The following is a 22,059-nucleotide window of genomic DNA, read 5'->3' on the forward strand; positions in this document are numbered from 1 at the left end:
AGGGATGGGCTCGAAAAGAAAGGAGGAGATCCAAACTGTCATTGTTGTTGTGGGTGGGGGTGGTAGGGAAAAGGGGGCTTCCAGTTTGAATTTGGATTTATGGGGTTTGGTGGGTGGGATTAGTGAGTGTGAGTGTGAAGGTTGCTCTAGTTTGGGGTCTTTTGTAATAGCCATTTTTGTTGCTCCCAAGTTGAGGAAGGTCAAGAGAAGTAGTTTGATTCTTGCAATTTTTTATGCAACATGTGGCGATTTTTAATCCTTAGAAATTGTGTTTTTATTCTTGTTTTCTCCCTTATAATTTGGAGCAATTTTTAACCTCCAAAATTTGTATTTTAAAGTTTAAATTAAAAATTACGAATTCAAAATTATATGAAGCTAAAATTACAATTTGACCAAAAAATATATAACACAATCACATCAGTTAGTTCACAGGCACACAAACACATCAGTTACAAAAACCATTAATAATATATGTTCATAAACAAGATTCTTTAAATAAAATCAACAAAAATCAAAGTAAAACCATTTCATTTGTCTTGTGAGATAGTAGATCACAAATAAGTTTTTTTTTTTATTTTCAATTTCGATAAATTTCTTTTAATTGATGCAACAATAACATGAATAATTAATATTATTTTATGTATAAGTTGTACATGCATTAGGAAAACAATTGAATTTCTTCAAAGAACACAATATCATAGAACTTAATTTTGATTCAATTGTTAAAACTCACTAGTCATTTTTAATTCTTCAAATAAAATTTTATCATTAAAATCACACGAATAATTATCATTCTTTAGAGAAAATTCATTTTTTAGTTTTTTTATGTTCCTAATTTATCTCTTTTTATATTTCGCAACTAAACAATAAACAAGTTCTTCAGACTCATAGTGACATTGATATATGATAACATTATATAAAAAATTTATTTCATACAAACATAATAAACATTTGGTGTGCCTCTAAAAATGAAATGATCAAGGTTATCACGTTGACTGTGCTTAAGATCACTATCTATAATATTTAGGAAATAACATAATTAACCTTTGTGATTTTAAGGAGATAGTGAAAGAATTATGAATTATTAGCATGTTTGACGAAATATATAAAGTATATTTTAAAGAAAATTATATAAGTTATTATGAAAACTATTATGATTTGGTTTAAATTGATTTTTTAGGATTAAATTTATTTATTATGATTGATTTCATTTAAAGAATTAATTGATAAAAAATAAATTGTTTAACTTTTAAACCATTATTAATCTTACTATATTGATTTTAGTTTTAATAAATTTCTTTCCTTGATCTTGAAATAGTCAGCATACATCTATGTATTGTACATGGAGGTCCTTTATATATGGGAGTGAAAAGTAAATTTTATAGTATTAAAATTTAATATTATATGACCCCGATAAGTAATTTTAAAAAAACACTCATATTTTGTATATTTTAATTTTAATTATTCATGAGAAGATCTATTTGTTAATGTTCAATAAGGAATTAGATGAGAAAGAGAGTAATATATTTTTTGTTGTTGCTGAATTCAAGAGAATAATATTAATAAGTAATATAAAAAGCAATTATATATATATATATATATATATAAAGCAACCATTGTTTTAAATTTTAGCATGTGTTTTTTTCTATTTAAAAAATTAATATCTATAATTTTAGGAGGAAATAGTTATATATATAAATTAATGAAATTAATTTCAATAACACTTGGATTCCTAAAAATTCCCTCTAAATTTTTTTGTAGGTGTGCCTTGAAGCCAATGAACTTATGTGGTATCTTGACATCAAATGCTCAAGGCATATGACGGAAGAAAAAACTAAATTTGTCTCATTGAAAGCAAAGGAGGGATGCTATGTAACCTATGAGGACAACAACAAAGAAAAAAAATTCTTGGTATAGGTAACATTGAAAAACTCACTAACTACTTCAATAGAGAATGTTTTGTATGTGGATGGATTGAAACATAATCTTCTAAGTATTAGTCAATTGTGTGACAAAGGTAATAAAATTGCTTTTAATAAAGATTGTTGCACTATTAGTAATCATGTCACAAATCAAATTAAGTTTGTTGGTAATCGCATTGGAAATACCTACACACTTAATGTGGATTGTGTTTCATCGTTACATTTGACTTGTTTAACTAGTAATGATGATCTGTCATGGCTATGACATAGAAGGGTAGCTCAAATTCACATGCATCATTTAAACATATTTTTATCTAAAGAATTAGCTAGGGGTCTTCTTAAGCTTAAGTTTTTGAAGGATGGTCTTTGTGATGCTTGTAAGAAATAAAAGAAATCTAGAGTTTCTTTTAAAGTTAAAAATATGATTTCTACCTCTAGTGCTCTTGAACTTTTGCATCTAGACTTATTTGGTCCTTCGAGAACTATGAGCATAGGAGGAAATTATTATGCTTTAGTGATTGTAGATAACTATTTTATATGTTTACATGGACTTTGTTTTTACCTATAAAAAACAATCCTTTCAAAGCTTTGAGAAGTTATCATGGAGGTGAATTTCAAAATGAGGAATTTGATTTTTTTTAGGAGAATGATATTAATCACAATATTTCCACTCCAAAAATTCCTCAACAAAATGGTGTTATGGAGAGGAAAAATAGATCTCTAGAAGAATTAGCAATGTTTTGTGCTAAAAAATGGCAAGGAATCTATTGGTGAATTTGATGCAAAAGCTTATGAAGGTTTATTTCTAGGATACTCATCTACTAGCAAGAGATATAGAGTTTTCAATAAGAATTCATTAAAGATTGAAGAATTTATCCATGTTGTTTTTTATGAGTCTAATCCCCTAAAATCTGAAAGGTGTTTGTTTTTTATGATGATGTAAGGAGTCCAAAGGAAGCATGATGGAAGCTTGCTTGAGAAGCTTCTATGGAGGCTGGATCTTTAAGTCTCAATGAGGTCCTTTAATGGTGATTTTCAACCATGGAGATGCAGTGGAGATAAAGGAGAAAACGTGAGAGGAGATGTCATCCACTAGGGAATAAACCATGGAATGAGGAGCTTCACCACCAAGAGAGTGCCTTGGATAAAAAGTTTAGAGAGAAAGCTTCAATGGAGGGAAAAAATGAGAGAGGGGGTGGGGGCATGAAATTGAAGGAGAAAAAGAGGGAGAAAAGTTGAACTTTAAAGTGTGTCTCACAAGACTCTCATTCATCAAAGTGAATTTCATTTTCATTTCATGTGAATCTAAGAGAAATATTCTAAGGATATGCCAAATGCATCTTAGCATATTCCAAGAATATGCCAAAGGCATCTTAACATATTCCCTTTAGATGCCACAAGAATGAAAGGTGTGAGTCTAGCACATGGGAAATGAATATGCCACAAGAATATGCCAAAGACATCTTAGCATATTCCCTGAGAAGCTAGAGGGGGAAAACTACACACACCCCTCCAATAGCTAAGCTCACCCCAATACCAAAATACATAAAAATACAATAAAGTTTCTACTACAAAGACTACTCAAAATGTCCTGAAATACAAGGCTAAAACCCTATACTACCGAGCAAAAATTTATGATCGTTTGAATTTTCCTAGGGCTTCCTTGTTTAATTTTTAGCATCTCGATGTATTTGGGGGTATAAATCGGACATCCGAGTGAAAATTTATGACCGTTTGAATTTCTGGAGAGCTTTCGTGTTTTTTGTATTCAAGGCACATTGGCAACTTATTGTTTTGGGTCCATAGGACAATATTGTTCTTTGGTTATGTTCTCTACGTAAGAAGCCTGATGTTAACATCAAGGGTGCAATTAACAGGTTACTTTCTAAATTTAAAGTCAAATAGTGTATACCAATTGTAGTGGTTAAACACAATGATTTTTATATTATATACATTACTGGTGTTTTCAAACTAGTGCAATGAAGACATTAACCAATAGTTTGGAAGGAAAGGCAGATCAAGTTGTATCCGGACATTGACCTAGATTGCATTAAAGCTTTCAAGGTTCATTACTCTTGTAAGTACCTTGTTATTGTGATTCAAAATGTTGTTCAAAGGTTGGCATGAACATACTTAATGCTTCAGATATAATACAGGATCAAGTTTAAGAACTTGTAAAACCTTTTCAGGGCATAAAGGCATTGTGCCAAGTTCGAATTAAAGCAAGTAGAGCACTCCTTGATCTTGAATTCCACTGCAAGGGCATGGATTCAACTTTGCTTTTATTTATCAAATACATAAGGGATTTTGCATTCCTTAAGAGGTTGTAAATCTTTGTTAAGGTCAAACGTTCATTTGCTATTGGTGTTGGTGTTGTTGCCTCCTTTGGATACCGAAAGGATGTGGATGGCCAATGGGTGCATAAACAAGACCTTCCACCTCCAATTCTTGATGAACGCACACCCTTCCCACCATCGCAATAGGATTCATTATCTTCCTTACTGAATGATGTTCTCACCGAGCTTAGGGATCTTCGGGCTTTCATCGATGTAGTTCAGAGCTATCAATGATATCAAGTGAATACTCAAAAAATGAAAACAACCCGTTTGACCTAGGGGACTCTTCCCTTTATATACTGACCTAACTAGGCCTTGGGTCTATGGTCATACTTAGCCCATGGGCCCAAAATTTACTCTAAGGCTCATGATAATCCTAGGGCCTTCTTTTGCATCTCAGGCCCAATCTTCTTGAAGTCTTCTATCCATTGCCCTTGGGGGGTAGGATTGCATCATCCCCTCCCCCTTGAAAAGGATTTGACCTAAATTCAGATGTTCTTGGAACTCTGGGCTTCTTCCATCAACACCTATAAAAAGAATAAAAATATATATATTAGTGGTGTTGGGTATCTTAAGGTAGGATAAGGTCTAGAAATCCCTTTCCTGGGCATCTTCCCATTAGGGAACATGGTTCCTCACCAACACAATGAGTAGTGCTACAAGTATAGAAAATATGGGACAAACCTTTTGCAGAAGTTTGTTAAATCATAGAAGCCCCAAATTTCCCTTATACTTGGTGGAGTGGGCCACTTAGGAATGACCTTTATTCTCTTAGGGTCCTTGGGAACCTCTTGATCACTATTTAAAAAATTAAGGAAAGTAATGCAATAAAACATACCTTTTTTTTTTGTATTTTCATGTTGATTATTCCTACAAAAAAGTATGACAAACCTAAGGTGTCCCATATGAGCACCGAAGTTTGTATTGAAACCAAAAATAAGAACAAACCTACCTAATGAGTCCCTATTATGTGATGATTGAAATATGGCTAAGAACATCGAGATAATAGATTTGTTCTTATTTTTAGTTTCAATACAAACTTAGGTGATCATATAGGACACCTTAGGTTTGTCGTACTTTTTGGTAGGAATAATCAGCATGAAAATACAAAAAAGCTATATTTTATTGCATTAATTTCCTTAATTTTTTAAATAATGATCAAGGGGTTTCCACGAACCCTATGAGAATAAAGGTCATTCCTGAGTGGCTCACTACACCAAGTATAAGGAAAATTTGGGGCTTCCATGACTTAACAAACTTTTACAAAAGGTTTGTCCCATATTTTTCTATAGTTGTAGCACCACTCATTGAGTTGGTAAGGAATCATGTTCCCTCATGGGAAGATGCCTAGGAAATGGATTTTCAGACCTTACCTTACTCAAACATACCAAACACCACTAACATATATGTTTTTATTTTTTTTACAGGTGTTGAGGGAAGAAGCCGAGAGTTTCAAGAACCTCTGAATTTGAGGTTAAATCCTTTTCAAGGGGGAGGGAATAATGCAATCCTACCCTCCAAGGGCATTGGATAGAAGACTCCAAAAAGATTGGGCCAGAGATGTAAGAGAAGGTCTTAGGATTCTCATGAGCCTTAGGGTAGATTTTGGGCCCATGGGCTAAGTATGAGCCCACTTATCTTTGTACATATTAGATTAAGGTTTCATTATTTTTGGGCCTTGTATTTAAGGCTCCATAATATAGGTAGAGTACCCTAGAAATGTAGGATTTTTCAACCCTTGTATTTTAGGGCACCTAGACTAGTTTTTGTATTAGGGATAGTTTTGTAACTTCCCATGAATTAAGTGAATATTTGATGTGTGTGTTGGGAAATAAATTTAATTGAATTGGGAGAAGCCCAATCCAATTAAATTTTAGAGGGGGAGGTGAGCATTTGCTTGCTACACCCCATTGCCACATTGTATTGTCACACTTTGTGCATGTATTTCATGCTTTACATGCCTCATGACACCTAAGCATACTTAGTGGAAAATCTTGGACTTGATCTTGGATTAGTGGGTTGAACCATAGCTAAAATTTACTAATCATAATTAATGAAATTTTTGCTCCAAAATTTGATTCCACAAATTCAATTTCAAATTCAAGTGAAATTTGAATAGAAATTCAAATTTCCCTCCAATTTTGTGTGACACTTAGGCTATAAACAGAGGCCACGTGTGCACATTTTTTAAAATTTGATCATTTGAGAATCACTTCAAAGTTCATACCTCAATTGAGGCACAAAATTTCGTGCTCTTTCTCTCCCTCTCCCTCCACTCATCTTTTCCTACCTTCAAGCTCTTATCCATGGCTTCCTATGGTGGTGAGCTTCTTCTTGACTCTTCTTCTCCTTGAAGTGGCATCTCTAATCATTTTTCTTCCATCTCCATTCTGCTGCCATTGATCTTCAAGAAGCAAAGGACTCCATTGATGAAAAAGATCCAAGGCCTACAAGCTCCACATGAAACTACATCACTTGTTATGGGATTTCACCTACCTTTGGGCACCGTAACACCAATTTGTGGTTGCCGAACTACCAAGTCCCTCCTTGCAGTATCTTGTTGAAGTCTATCACATAGAAGCATCGAAAAGAAAACACCCTCGGTTTTATTTCCTTGCAAAACACCCTTTCTTGGTCTCCACATCACCCCCAACCTCTCATTCATAATATGATCAGATAGGTTTATTTGTCAAAAGCCTTCCCACCAAACATAAGGATAGGTCTTTTTGGCTTCCTGATGCTTCTTTTACACTAAAAACCAATCCATATCATCTTCTTCCTCCACCAGTGATAGTTTCCCCATCACAAAACACACCAATCCTAAGGCAAAAGAAAGAAAAATAAAGACTCTCACAAAAGAGAGAAACCCTAGCTCTCACAAAGGAGAGAAAAAAATTGGTACTTTATATTAGGTAATTGCTAATTTTCCCTTTGCTTAAAAACATACTATTATTAACGAAATTAATTCTGAAATGCTAAAACAAAGTTTAATTTAATTGTTTGATACTAGAATTGGCCTTGAATATTAAATATATTTTTTTTCTATAAATCACATGTATTTTTCAGCAATCTTGTCCAAGTTAAATAGGATCATTATGAGTGATAAAACTCTTCCTCCAAATATTTAACACAACTATATATTTAAGTTTTGAGTCAAAAACCTTTAAATAATTTAAAATAATCTCACGTCAATTGATCCAAATCCTTCCTGATCTTCAATATTTAATACTAATATGTCCTAATCTATATTTTTCAAAAGATTTGTGATTTTGCTTGTAAAGAAAGTTCCAATTTTCAAGATCTAGTATAAATCTTTTTTTGACAACAATAACAATATAATACAAAACTGGGTGGAGTATACGTTAGGTAATAAGGTCAAACACAGATTTGGCATCTCATTCACGTGGATATTAAATTAATATATCCCAAATATAATTTAAAAGCACGTTGCAATTAGTAAATCTTTCTATTCAGAGGAAAAGTACAGCTTGTATATGAGAGAACCTAGTCTGATCAGTACTGAATAATTTTGTAATATTTAAATCAATAAGGCCAATTCGATAATGAATTTGTATACGTTTCGCGGATATCGTATTGTAATGGTTACCAGCTCCGGCCCAACAACCCTGAACTTCATAAACGGGCATATGTTAGGTAGATGTCAATCTTTTGTTTTTTATTAGGAGATAGTAAATATATAGCTTATTAACGGACTAAACATCAATTATGCATTAGGAGCCATCAATGAATTATATTCTTTTCTAATTAAACTATTTATATAAATTATCTTGTATTATTAACATCAAATATAATATAATCTTATCAAAATCAGAAGAATTATCCAGCTTATATTTTCTTGTCACATGAGATAATAATAATAAAAACAAAGAAACAGAAAAAACAATTACAACACTAAACAAGCTAGAAACCCTCATAGCATCAACCAACAGAGGAGCTAATAAGAGCGATGGAGGATTATCTATAAGAATAAACTCAACATCAAAATTTATATGCTACTTGAATATTAAAATAAGTTCGTATAGTAAATAAGTTTGATCAAAGTAACTTATAAACTGTTAGAGTGCTTTACCAAACAAACGATAGTGAAATTCACCTTCCACCTTTTCCTATGTATAACAACTTCGAACCTTACCCGGTTTTGGTAGGCTAAATAATTTTCTTATTAAGAAGTTTTCCAAAAATTTTGTAGTGTTTCTCCTTAGAAGGATATGGATTAAGTTATCTTCCTTGTATCTAATAAGTTATCTTCCTTCATGAGATTTTACCTCCTTGAAAACACAGTAAGACAGGTGTACATCTTGATAGAATATCCTTGTGTACTTCATGAAACATATATTAGCATGTTAGGTCAATATATATGTACAAGATTATCCTTTCTTATTAAACATAATCCTACACCTATTGTAGCATAAAACATCAACTAGTTGATTGCCAAAGAAGAATCCATCACTAAACCCTAAGAAAGAATATTATCTTTAAATAGAGACATAATAAAGATATTCATTAAATCCACTTATTACAACCTCTGACAAGTTACAGTAAATGAAGATTTTAAACCCAGTATAGGAGTCCAAGGAATTCCTCTTATAGAGTTTGTGTTAAGAAAATAAAACAATCTCTAGGATAAGTCCTTAATTTTGCAGCCCCCAAATGAACGTTTTCACCTGGAAATATAGGAGGTGGCCATGGAGGTAAAAAACTACTATTGGAAGCCATATTTGTGTTTGAAAGTTTTCTGTGAGTTGTCTCACTCTCTCTATGTTTGGGGTTTCTCGCTCCCTCACTAATTTTGTTTTTTTTTTTCCTTCAGTCTTTCATAGCCCCTTAAAGATTATTTAAGCTCTAGATACCATGTTAAGAAAACAAAACCATCTCAAAAATAGAAGAACAAAGAGAAAGAGAAGGGCAAAACTGGTATGACATATTTCAGATTTCAATTATATTTAAATAGAAAACAAACAAGTCCTTGATTGCATAAAATAATCAACAAATCGTGGCTAACTAAAATTATGCATCATTAGCCTCAACTAGCCATTAAGCAAAAACATGGTTAAAAGGCAAACAAACATGCATGTTGCAGAGTTAATTAATAAAACATTTGGAAAAATCTCATATTCTAGTAGAGGACTTCAACGAGAAGCAACCCAACTCTAAATCTAGATAACTGATCATTGCCTTTACAGTATGGGTATCGACATACCTCAATAAGGTTTTGGACTCAACAAATTCAATCTCCTTCTTGTGATAATTGCCTTTACAGTATGGGTATCGACATACCTTTGTAAGGTTTGTTGGACCTTACATCTATAGGGTTTTGTCCACTCATCTATTCTATAAGTACATTCTCGTCAGTCACCATGAGAACCTACAACGGTACTAGTTTGAGAACCAACCGAGCATCCTCAACTTACATACCTACTCATATGCAATGTCATGCACACAACCAAACAATCTTGATTCCAAAGTTCCCTTTATGTTATATATTCACCATTTTTTGTAAAAATTTGCTTATGAACCCATCTAGTAGTTTAATAAGCCCAATAAGGCATTCTCACACTCTAAACCCCTACTCTCATCAACCTTTATACAAATGTGAATTTCCTAACATAGAACTAGAACATTTGTGGGCATCTTCTCAACTCTCATAAGTCATAAAATTCAAAACTTGAAATAAATTTGAAAGCCATTAGTTTCCACTAAAGAGTAGTCTCTCTAAAGCTAAAGACAAGGCTTGCTTAAGTAATACCCTTGGGAGTGTCATGCTTTATACCTTGTCGCTTAGTCAAAACCATGTCTTGCTTAAGCGACCAAGCTTGTTTAAGCACCATGCATTCTTGCTTAAGAGAGCTTTTGTTCAAAGGAAAGCTAAAACTCTATAACATGTCTCACTTAAGTGAGATTACCCTATGCTTAAGTGAGAATGGCTCTACAAAATTTTGAGCTTCTACATAATAGTCTCATATGGCTTCCAAATCTTTACAATTCAAATTCCACATCATACATCATATATACAAATCATTCCACCCCCAAAAACAACACTCCAACCATAAAATACTCAAACAAAGTGATCGAGGTCGTACCCGAATTAAATAAACATTAAAATGCAGTAACTAGGAAGTGATCCTAGGTCGTTTCCCAACGAGCAATGATAAACCAAATATTCATAATATAAAACAGTAACAATTGGGGGGGGGGGTGTTGTTTGTTTTGTGAATTAAAGAACAAGCGAACTGGAATACGAAATTAATAGTATTAAAAACGTGTTGTTTCCTCTGATTCAGAAGCCATTCTCTTGTCCTAGGTTATGAAGAATTTGTCCCTAACTATTAACCACTTAATCCAACCCTATTTTAATTTACTAAGCGAAAATCAACTTAGGGTTGTCAATACGTGATTAGGCAATACATAAACCAATTAACCCTTCGTTCATTAAGCATGAACGTAAGTTAAGCTTAGAGGAAATTAATCGAACACGAACTTCGTGCATAGATTAACATTAATGAATGGGGTAAATTGGTGAAGGGAAAACTGCCAGGAAGCTACATTATAAACAAAACCTCGAAGAGAGTTAAGCTTCATCCTCAGAAGGAAACAACACTAGAAATTTAGCCTTCCATAATTTCAACAAAAGCAGAAAACATAAATGAAACTAGAAGCAGAAACGTAAATGAAGCTAAAGGCATAAAACGTAAATGAAGCTAAAGGCAGAAAAAGGAACAAAAACGAAATTGCAATTAGAAGCAGAAAATGGAAAAATGCATTCACGTGAACAGTAACATCAGAACATAAAAATGTAAACCCTAAAACTCCATGCTCTGAATAATAAAAATTCCCCTTTACACGAATCCCAAGGTTGTTATTTATAAGAGTCACTCAGAGTCATTGGGCCCTATTACAATATTCTGACCCAAAACGAAATAAAAACTTAACATCATAAAAAAAATTGCAATCTCCTAATTAGAAATTAACTAAGGTAAACGTTGCTTTATTTGCCCTCTTTACGTCTACAACCAAAATTCGGATTAAGCTCAATGCTTCATTAATTCCTGAAATTAGATTAAAAACATCAAATTAGCTGAATGAGCCCAAATAATAAAACTGCCTAATTAATTTGACAATTAAGACTAATCAGTAATTAAAATGGTGCAAAAAGGTTTAAGCAATAGGAGAAAATAATGGCACATCACAAAGCATTCAATCAAATTAAAGTTTCCCTCATCCTATGTTTTATACAATTTTATTGAAAGAGAAGTTACAAGGAAGAACTTTGAGAGTTCTTTTATTTACCCTTGTAGTAGATTCAACTAGTTGAGGCCTAGATCAACACCAAAATGAACTTCAATCAAACATTTATGTTTCAATGTTTTGTTTGATGAAACCCACTTATCAAATTCTTGGTGGAAGGAGAGAAATGAACTAAGAGATGAAGAAGAAAAAAAAATGAGGTTACCAACTTGTAACTAACAAAAGAGACTCTAGAAATTAAGAAAACAAAGCTTCCATTGAGTGAATTTAAAAAATTCTCAACCTTTTTAGAGAAGAGAAAGCTTAGGGTGGAAGAAAAGATAAGGATAAGTGAGAAAGGAAGGCTCTTTCAGCTTTTTGAACTTTGTGAAGTTAAAGAGATTAGCATTAAAAAATTGGGCCTTTTCTTCCTATCTTCTCATTTTTTTTCTTCCTATCTTCTCATTTCTCCTATACCTACCCCTTTTCTACATGTTCCTAAGCCCAAAATAAGGCCCAACCTTTCTTAAACCCACTAAAGCACCTCAAACATAAAATTTTAATTAATTAACATAATTTTAAATTTTGTTTCCTTTGCATCTTGAATTAATCACTTAACCCCTCAATTAGGAAAACTATAGAGTTACAAAAGTACTGCCTAGGTTGCATTATCATCTCAAAACATGGTATTGTGAAACAAGAGCTTTTATTGAAACCCTTTTAGGATTACATATACTTTATATAGCTACCTCTTTACATTTTACAACACTACTAAAAAAGTTTTTTTTACGACGCTTATTTAAAAACGGTTATGGAAAAACTGTTGTTATTTGGGTAGCGGTGACATTTTTGTAAATAATTACAACTTTTCAAATACGGTTCTTGCAAAACCATCTTTGAAACATCTTTTCAAAGATGGTTTTTCTCAAAACCGTCCTTGAGTGGATCCTTAATTTTCATGGTTCATGCACTTTTGCAGTCTCGCTCGTTTTCAACCTTTCATTTCCCTCTTGCTCATTCCTCTCCTCTCACTCATTTTCAATTTGTCATTCCCCTCTTGCCCATTCCTTTCCTCTCATCCTGACATATCTCAACCCAAACTCCAAACCCCTTCCTCTCCCTTCTCTCCACGCCACCCCTTCCCTCCTCTCCTCCCTCGACCCCAACGATGTCGTTCACTTTGTAGGAGATCAGTTGAAACCAGGAACCAACAATCGCACAACATTCATCTCACTCTCATCACCGAGTGCCTAATCGGCCATGACATCGGAACCATCATTTTCACCGTGCGCAATGAACAAGGTAACCTCATCATAACCCTTTTCATTTTTTGTTTGTTTTTACTTTGTTAAAAATCAAAACTTTTTCACATGGGCACCTTTTCTTATCTTAATTTTTTTTCCAAAATGGATCTATAGTGTTCTAGTTCTTCTGGGATTATGTTTTGAATAATGGGAATTTTTTGAATAATGGATCTGTAGCCTTGAAATGGGTGACAACATCAAGGGAAAAGGGACAAATCAAGTATAGATTTTGTGGCTCTTGCTATCTGATTAGAATTTCATTCATGATTTTGTGTTGCTGCTTATCAATGATGTATATTTTGTTGTGCATGTTGTATGGAGTCTCTGCAGTTAGAGCATTCTATGAGCTACTTAGTCAGTCCAGCTTAAATGTCCTATTTCCTGAAGAAAAAAAGCTTGTTGCCCCAGTGGAGCTTTGCCCCATCTTGAAGATGTTATATAAAATACTAATAATGAGGTAATAATATTTTCTACTTTACTATTATGCTCTCTCGTCACTTAATGGGATAAGTCTATTAAAATTAATCAATTATGCTTCCAGCATCACCTGCCATACAAATACAGTAATTAGGTGAAGTACTTAGAAGTTTTCCCTACAATGTAAAGATTGAATCTAGTAATGAAATTAACTTTTCCATGGTTTTGTTGAACTCTAATCTTCAGGGAATCCAGTAAAAAAAAAGTCAAGAGGGATCAATTTACTCCATATGCAACTCTAGGTGAAATTACCACCTTCAACAACTCTAAGTATATATTAAATTTTATTAATTCAACCCTAAATTACTGACTAGATTAGGTAACAAATTTCTGGTTGTATTGTGTTTACTTCTATGAAGATGTTAAATCTCTTGTCTTTGTTGAACTTGTGGAAGCAATGTCTTCCAAGGTTATTTTGATGATGCCAAAGAATCAAGAGTTAAGAAAAGTTTCAAGAATCAAGTTTCAAGTTTCAAGATTCAAGATTCAAGAAAAATCAAGATCAAAATTCAAGACTCAAGATTCAAGAATGAAGAGAAGAATCAATCAAGATAAGTACTAAAAAGTTTTTCAAAACATTGAATAGCACATGAAGCTTTCACAAAATCTTTTACCAAAGAGTTTTACTCTCTGGTAATTGATTACCAGAAGGTAGTAATCGATTACCAGTAGCCAGCATTGGTTTTCAAACTGATTTACAAAGCTGTAATCGATTACCATAATCATGTAATCAATTACCAGTGTTTTAAAACGTTAAGATTTTCAAAATTCAAAATGAAGAGTCACATCTGTTAATGTGCAATCCATCACACCTTAATGGTAATCGATTACCAGTGACTGTTTTCAAAAAATACATTTCCAAAAGTCACAATTCTTCAAGTGACTTGTTTCTGAAGATTCTTTCAAAAGTCATAACTTTTTAAATGATTAGTTTTTAAAGAAATTGCCAAGAGTTACAAGCTTTGACTTTGAGTCATCAAGAGATTATAAATATGTGACCATGGCATGAGTTTCAAAGTAATTACCTCTTTCAATCTCTTTCAATCTATCTTTCAACTTTTTCTACAAAATTTCTGATTCATTTCTCTTCATCTTTCTAAAAGTTTTTGTTAAACACTTTCTCTTCCAAGAAAAGTTCTTTGATAAAAAACTTGTGCTATTCATCTTTTTCATTCTCTTCTCCCTTTGCCAAAAAGAATTCAACAAGGACTAATCGCCTGAATTGTTTTTGTGTCTCTCTTCTTCCTTTTCCAAAAGAACAAAGGACTAACCGCCTGAATTCTTTTGTGTCTCCCTTCTCCTTTTCAAGAGAATTCAAAAGGACACAGTCTGAGAATTCTTTTGATTCTTCCCTTTCCCTTAAACAAAAGATTTCAAAGGACTAACCGCCTGAGAATTCTTTTGTTTCCCCTTTACAAAGATTCAAAGGACTAACCGCCTGAGTATTCTTTGTCTTAACACATTGGAGGGTACATCCTTTGTGGTACAAGTAGAGGGTACATCTACTTGGGTTGTTGTAATTGAGAACAAGAGAGGGTACATCTCATGTGGATCAGTTCAAGTGGAGGGTACATCCACTTGGTTGTTCAAAGAGAACAAGGGAGGGTACATCCCTTGTGGATCTTTGCTTGTAAAGGTTTTTACAAGGTTGAAAGAAATCTCAAGGATCGCAGGTTGTTTGGGGACTGGATGTAGGCATGGGTTGTTGTCGAACCAGTATAAAATTTTTGTGTTTGTCTTTTTCTTCCCTACACTTTTAATTTCCACTGTGCACTTTTAATTATCGCTTTTACTTTTGGTTAAGTTTCAATTACTATTCTTTACTTTCCTAACATGGTAGTAAAAGCCTAACTAAATCTAGTAACATTAAGAAGGATAAGTTTTAATTAGTCAAGGTACATTAATAATTAATTCAACCGCCCTTCTTAATTATTCCGAGGCCACTTGATCCAACAGAACTAGGTAATAAGCCAAGATTTGGCTGTAGACTTGTGTTGGATTTCCCCTACGATTACTTTTTGGTCCACTTTTTCTTTATGTAAATATGTTCAAGGGAAATCCAGCTTGTCGGAAAGCGCACCAGATCGTCAAGTATTTAAAATTAAAACGGATGAATCCGAGTATCAAACTCAGGGAACTAGTCTAAGATAGGGTTAAATTCATAAATAAGGCATTGTTGAAAGAAACATTGATAATTGATGATTTAGAATAGAATTAAACTAAGTCTAGGCTAAAAATAGTAAAAATGCAAGAAAGTGAGATTGACAACAGTAGGTAAAGATGTTGGATCTTTCTAACAAGCTAGCTGATGTATATAAAGATGTTTCTCTAATCAATCATGCTTTTGTGTTCTATGTTGTAGCTTAAATTACTATACCTTAATCCCTAGTTAGACTGAATCAATCCAAGCTTCATCCTCAGATCCCTCTTGTTGGATTAGGCCCAATTTAGACAACCCTCCTAGGTTTGGACTAACTTAAACTAAGCTTCATCCTCAGTCCCCTCTTGTTGAACTAGACTCAGCTTAAATAACTTATGAAAGTTTAGCCTAATTTACCCTAAGCTTCGTCCTCAGATCCCTCTTGTTGGACTAGACTTAGACCAAACAACATTATTGTAACAACATATATAAACCAAAACTTAATCCGCAGATCCCTCTTGTAAGACTAAGTTCCAATCCTGCTTCAATCAAGTTCTAAGGCAACAATACATTTCCCAATGCTAAAGTCACCTAACTATGCACACAAATGGGTGATCACACCAAGAGCATACATAATTTAAGCACTTAAAGAAGCATTGAACACAAGAAACACAATCAATTAGATATTAAAATAATTACATCTGTTGTTCTTTAGAAATCCCCAACAAGGGTGTTTAACCAGCCATTATAGAAAAACCCCTAACTATAATGAAATTACAGAACCTAGGTATCTCTGCAAAAGCTACTCCTCTTGTTGCCTCCAGAGCACTTCTCCCCAATTAGGCACTATGGTCCGCTCTGGAATTTTGTGCCAAGTTGTGTAAAATATGTTGTACCCTAGGTGTGGAGGCTGGTCTCCCCTAATTCTGCACAAGACAGGCTTTAAATAGGATCTGAATTCACTACGTTGCGCTTAGCGCCACCCTCGCGCTTAGCGCGTGTAAGTGGATTTGAGCTTAGTGCCAGTCGTGCGCTGATCCTGGCTGAAGACAACTCCTATGCTTAGCACACTGATCTCGCGCTTAGCGCGCGGCCTTTATATTGATGCTTTGCCAGATTCTTCTATCATGCTAAGCGCGCTGAAGCTGCACATAGCGGTGGATGCCCACTTAGCCCACTGATGAGCTAAGCTCAACTGTCACTTTTAGCACTTCATGACTTAGCCTTATTTTCACCTGAAATTGCACATATTTCATCATTAAATCCAATGGACATATTCTAGAGATAGCTTTAACCATAAAACAAGATTTATTTACAAACTTACTATAAAATAACCATAAATTGGAGGAACTATACAAGTTTTGGAAAATTTTTTCCTATACAAAAGTTAGTCATATAAGACGACTAACAAACTCCCCCAAATTTACAGTTTTGCTTGTCCTTAAGCAAAGAAAGTATAATTCACTTGTCCTCAAGTGACAAGCTACAGTGGTCACTCAAAATTGTGTTTGCTTCACAAAGAAATTCAACCATATGAACTAAATATCATGGACTACTTCAATCAATTGTTTTTCACAAACATGCAGCTTTTCAAAGATAGGAACATACACATTAAAGTCATAACTAAAATAAGCTAGTAAGGATGGTAGAAATCAAGGAAGGATCGTCAACCATAACCTCACAGTCATTGTTTCACTCAAGCTCAAGTCTTTAGGCTCATTCCAACATAAAAAACTAACACAAGTCCCAAACTTTTGCATTTCATCTCATATCATATAGTAATGAACACACAAAATGAATCCGAAGGACTTTCTAGGCTTGTAATGGGGTTAGCCTACCAACAAATCATGGTTTTTCTAGGATTCAAAAGCTTAGGTTCTTGGAGAGCATTCGCCCATAGATAAACCTTCACTTTTTCATTCATTCACTCCCTATACTTGCCCTTTTATTTAGGCACTCAACTTCATTTCATTATTTTGCACCATACACACTTATTAATTTCATTTGTACTTACAATTTTTTTTAACACAAGAAATAGAAACATTATGTGTATATACAACAATAGTGTGTGTATGCTATTTACTTTGACCATTTCAATTCTTACCTAGTGCCTTCCCCCAAATTTGGAATAAATTTACCTTGATAATTCCTCCCCCAAATTTGGGATAAATTTGCTTTGAACCAAGCTTCTGCGGATGATGCTCTCCTACAACCTAAGTCAAGGTAGCAGGAGATAACACAGTATAGGCTCAGGGTTCAATCAATCAATAATTCATTTAGCTCAAACTGGGTGCAAGGGATAAATCATTCAAGCACGTGGTCATCTTTTTGGCTAAGTGGGTATCACAATCAAACATGGCCTTCATGATCCTCAATTTCATGCATTCAGTCCATACTTCAGAGATTCTCACAAAAATCAATACTAAATGATAGTCATTTCTCTCAAAATTTAAGGATCACACTCTCACCGGGATAGGGTTAATGCATTCCTTCACAATCAATCTGACAAACTGACTAACATTTTCAGTCATACTTCCAATCACATGCTTATTCTCTTCTAATGATTGCAAGCTTGATCAAAACAATTATCTAATCATTCCAATCCATTATAATCATACAATTGCTCATTCAAATCATTCTCAAACTCTCATTTCATGCAAAACAATCCACTGCATATCATTTTCAATCAATTCACTGTTCAAACAAGCTTTTATAGAAGCAATCAACTCAAAGTACTAAAATTTAAATAACTGAAGTTTAAAGAATTGAAACATAAAAACTCAAATTAAAATGACTGAACATAAATCATAAAATAACTGAAAATAAACTAAAATGTTCAAAATGCACAAATTTAAATGTCCTTCTCCTGTGGTTGCTCCTGTGCATGCTCATTAAGATCCAACACCTGAGCACCTGGTGAATCCTGAGGGATAGGCTGCTCTAGCTCAGATGCTGGTGCAGATGGTATGGCATCATCTGGTATGGGTGCTGGGGATGGCTCTGGGATCTGGTATATGGAAGTCCCTTCCTCCTGAGCCATGTGTGCATATGTATCAAAATAAAAAGGCTCAAGAGGGGTGAGCTCATCCTCCCCCTCTGCTGCTGCTGGAACAGGCTCTTGGGCTGCAGAGGTCCCACCCCCTCCAGAAGGAGAAGGTTGGGCTCCTGGCCAGGCCACCTGCATATCAAAATCATCCATGCTCATAATGGATGGCAAGCCCAAGCCCTGAAGGCTCTGCATGATGATGGGCTGCCCCCTGTGTAGGCTCTGGAGCATGGAATGAAGCAACTGAGGTGTAAATATAAAATCTAATGGTCCTGCAAATAAAGAAGCTGGAAGAACAGATGTGGATGATGTGTCATTATTTTCTCCTATTTCTTAACCCTTTTTGTCATCATTTTAATTACTGATTAGCCTTAATTGTCAAATTAATTATGCAATTTTATCATTTAGGCCTACTTGGCTAATTTTTTGTTTTTAATTTAATTTCAGGAGAATTATAAGCAATTAGGCTTGAATCCGGAATTGGGCTTGGACTTGAAGAGAACAGACAATTTTATTTTATCAAATCTTATCTTATCTAGATTTTATTTTGTCCAGATTTTATTTCATCCAATCTTATCTTACCTTGTCCAGATTTTATTTTATTTCGTTTATGGGTTTGGACTTAAAACAGATTGTAAGCTTTGGGGCTAAGGACCTATATAACAGAACCCGAGTTTTAGTTTAAAAAGAGTTTTGGGAGAGGAGAATAATTTTAGGGTTTTGCAATTCTAGTTTTTATTGTTCATGCACACTGTTCACGTAGCAATAAAATTCATTTTCTACAATTTCATTTTTTGCTTCAATCTGTAATTTCGTTTTTTGCTTCCAATTGTAATTTCATTTTCTGGTGATTAATGGAAGGCTAAGTCTCCAGCGTTGTTTTCTCTTGAGGATCAAGCACAACTCTCTTTGAGGTTTTGTTATTACTATTGAATTCTAATCAGTTTTTCCTCTTCACCAATTGCTCTGTTATTGTTGCTATTAATCCATGCATGCTTAGTGCTTGATTAATTGTCTCTGCGCATAATTTACGTTCATGCTTAATGATCAGTTTCGTTCATGATCAATTGGTGTATGTGTTGCTTAATCACATAATGATAGCCTTATGATAATTTTTGCTTAGTAATTTAATTTAGGGTTGGATTAAGTGGTTGAACTGATTAAGGATAAATTCTCATAACCTAGGATAAGAGACTTGCTTGTGAATCAAAGGGAAACAACATGTTTTAAATATGTTATTTTCTAATTCAAATTTGCTTGCTGTTTAAATTATAAAAACAAACAACCCCCCCAATTCGTTACTGTTTTATCACTATCTATTATGAATGTTGGTTGACAATTGCTCGTTGGGAGACAACCTAGGATCACTTCCTAGATACTGCATTTTTAATGTTTATTTGATTCGGGTACTACCTCGATCAGTGGATGCAGATGGGACAGTTGGAATAGGTGTTGGAGGTGAGGAAGGGGGAAACTCAGAAGATGGGGGAGCCTCAAACCTCTCCCCCCTGGCCTTGCACGACCCTTTGAAGGTAATTGAGAGGTCATCTAGGTTCCAATAGTTTTTCTTTACATAAGCCACATTAATAGTTGGACTGAGGCTCTCCAATGTCAATGAATTAGAAATGACTCCCCTGGCCTTGCAGAAAGCAGCGATTAAGGCTGGAAACCCAAGCCTAGAAGAGTCATGTTGGGTGATCATAGAAATTTGAGCTGAAATAATATAGCCCAGGTTCATATCCATCTTCTGAATGATTCAATAAATCAACCTGGCCCTGTTTAATGTGATATCAAAGGTGTGAGAGGTAGGGACCGGGTTAGAGAAAGAAAGAATGCTCCATGTCTGAGCGAGCGTGGTCAGATTCTTCCGTAAGATCTTTAATGGCAGTCCATCGGTGTTTGACTCGAATCCCCTTCCAGGGATGCATAATCGAGCTGCCAATTCCTGTGGCTCTGGCTTCGAACGACAGAACCTGGAATATACTAGAAAGTTCTCCCCCTCCTCAAGTATCACTGGTGTCTTCAAGAATGCGTTCAAGGTGTCTACATCAAATTTGATCAGGTGACCTCTCACCCTCACCTGCTTAGGTGGTTTATCCTCGGGGTCATAGAGGTTCACATAAAATTCCTTTATGATGGCCACATCAATACTACCATCCATAAAGTTTGTCAACTCCTTATGCCAGTTTCTATGCTCGAGTTCTTCAGTAAATTCATCGAACTTAGTGCGATGGATAATGACATTCCTTTCAGGCAAAATCTTCCTAGGTACCACAATGTCTGTATACCCCTCCCAAGCCTCTTGGGATGTGAACCTGGATCTATCAAATTTGACCTGGGTCGGTATAGAAGGAGCTTTCCATTCCTTAGATGCCATTTGTAAAATATAAGACAAACACAAGAGATTAGAACATGTTATTTTCACAAAAATAGAAAAATAAAACTGAAATTTTGACTGGGCGCTTAGCGCAGCAAGTTGAGCTTAGCGTGCCTTATGAAATTCTACTCAAGCGCTAAGCGCAATGAACCGACGCTTAGCCTGAAGACATAGAAAATATTTTTTTCTACAGAATAGGCTTAGCACACAGCTGAGCTTAGCCTAAGTCTACAATTTTCGAAACAAAAGAGAGTCTGAGCTTAGCACAGCATGGCGCGCTTAGCTCAGCCTCATCATAATGACACTCCGACTTAGCACACAGGGTGCGCTTAACCTAACTACAAAAACTTAAAAGACAGTGAGGGAGTTGAGGTTAGTGCAGCAGGGCGCTTAGCTCAACACACAACAAGGGCTTAGCACATAGACGTGCTTAGCCTTATTCAAAGGAAAACTTACAGAAGCAAAGTGGCGCTTAGCTTGACAGGCCAGACTTAGTGCTGAACAAAAATTCCCAAAAGCTTAATGTCTGAACACTAGTCCCTCTTAGCACACAGACGCGCTTAGCGGGCTCATCACTTACGTTCATCAGCAGGGATGAACGCACTTAGCGCGACATGGTCCGCTTAACGCATTCATCTAGAAATCCCAAAATTTTGATAGTTGCGATGAACAGGCTAAGCGCACAGGCACACTTAGCGCATTCTTCATAATTTCCAGACAGAACCACAGGGGTCTTCACCCCTTTCAGCCACATTGCCCCTAATGGGCTTCTAAGTTATCTAAAATCCTACATTGACTAACCCTAAAACTAATAACCTTAACCTAACAACATACAACTAAGAAAACAAGAATTCATCTATCCCAAGGTTTGAAGAATGAAAAATAAAAATAGAAATGTACTAACTTGGATTGTTCTTGAAATGAAGCAAAGATGATGCAAACAAGCAGTGCACACGCAACAGAAAGTACATAATTTCTCAAGGTTAAGAAGGTGCAGAGGTTTGGGTGCAAAGGTAGCAACCCAAGTGCCTCTGCCTTTGATTTTTAAAAACTGAAATTCGTATGGTGCACTTAGTGCATAGATGCGCTTAGTGGGCCTACGTGATGTTTGAGTTTAAAACATAAGCTCTTAGCCTAGCCTCGCGCTAAGCCCAACTTGAAGTTGTAAGGTCCAGTGAGTATCTGGGGCTTAGAGCGGCAGGCTGCGCTTAG

This window comes from Glycine soja, chromosome 3, assembly GCF_004193775.1.
Source record: "Glycine soja cultivar W05 chromosome 3, ASM419377v2, whole genome shotgun sequence".
Lineage (NCBI taxonomy): Eukaryota > Viridiplantae > Streptophyta > Magnoliopsida > Fabales > Fabaceae > Glycine > Glycine soja.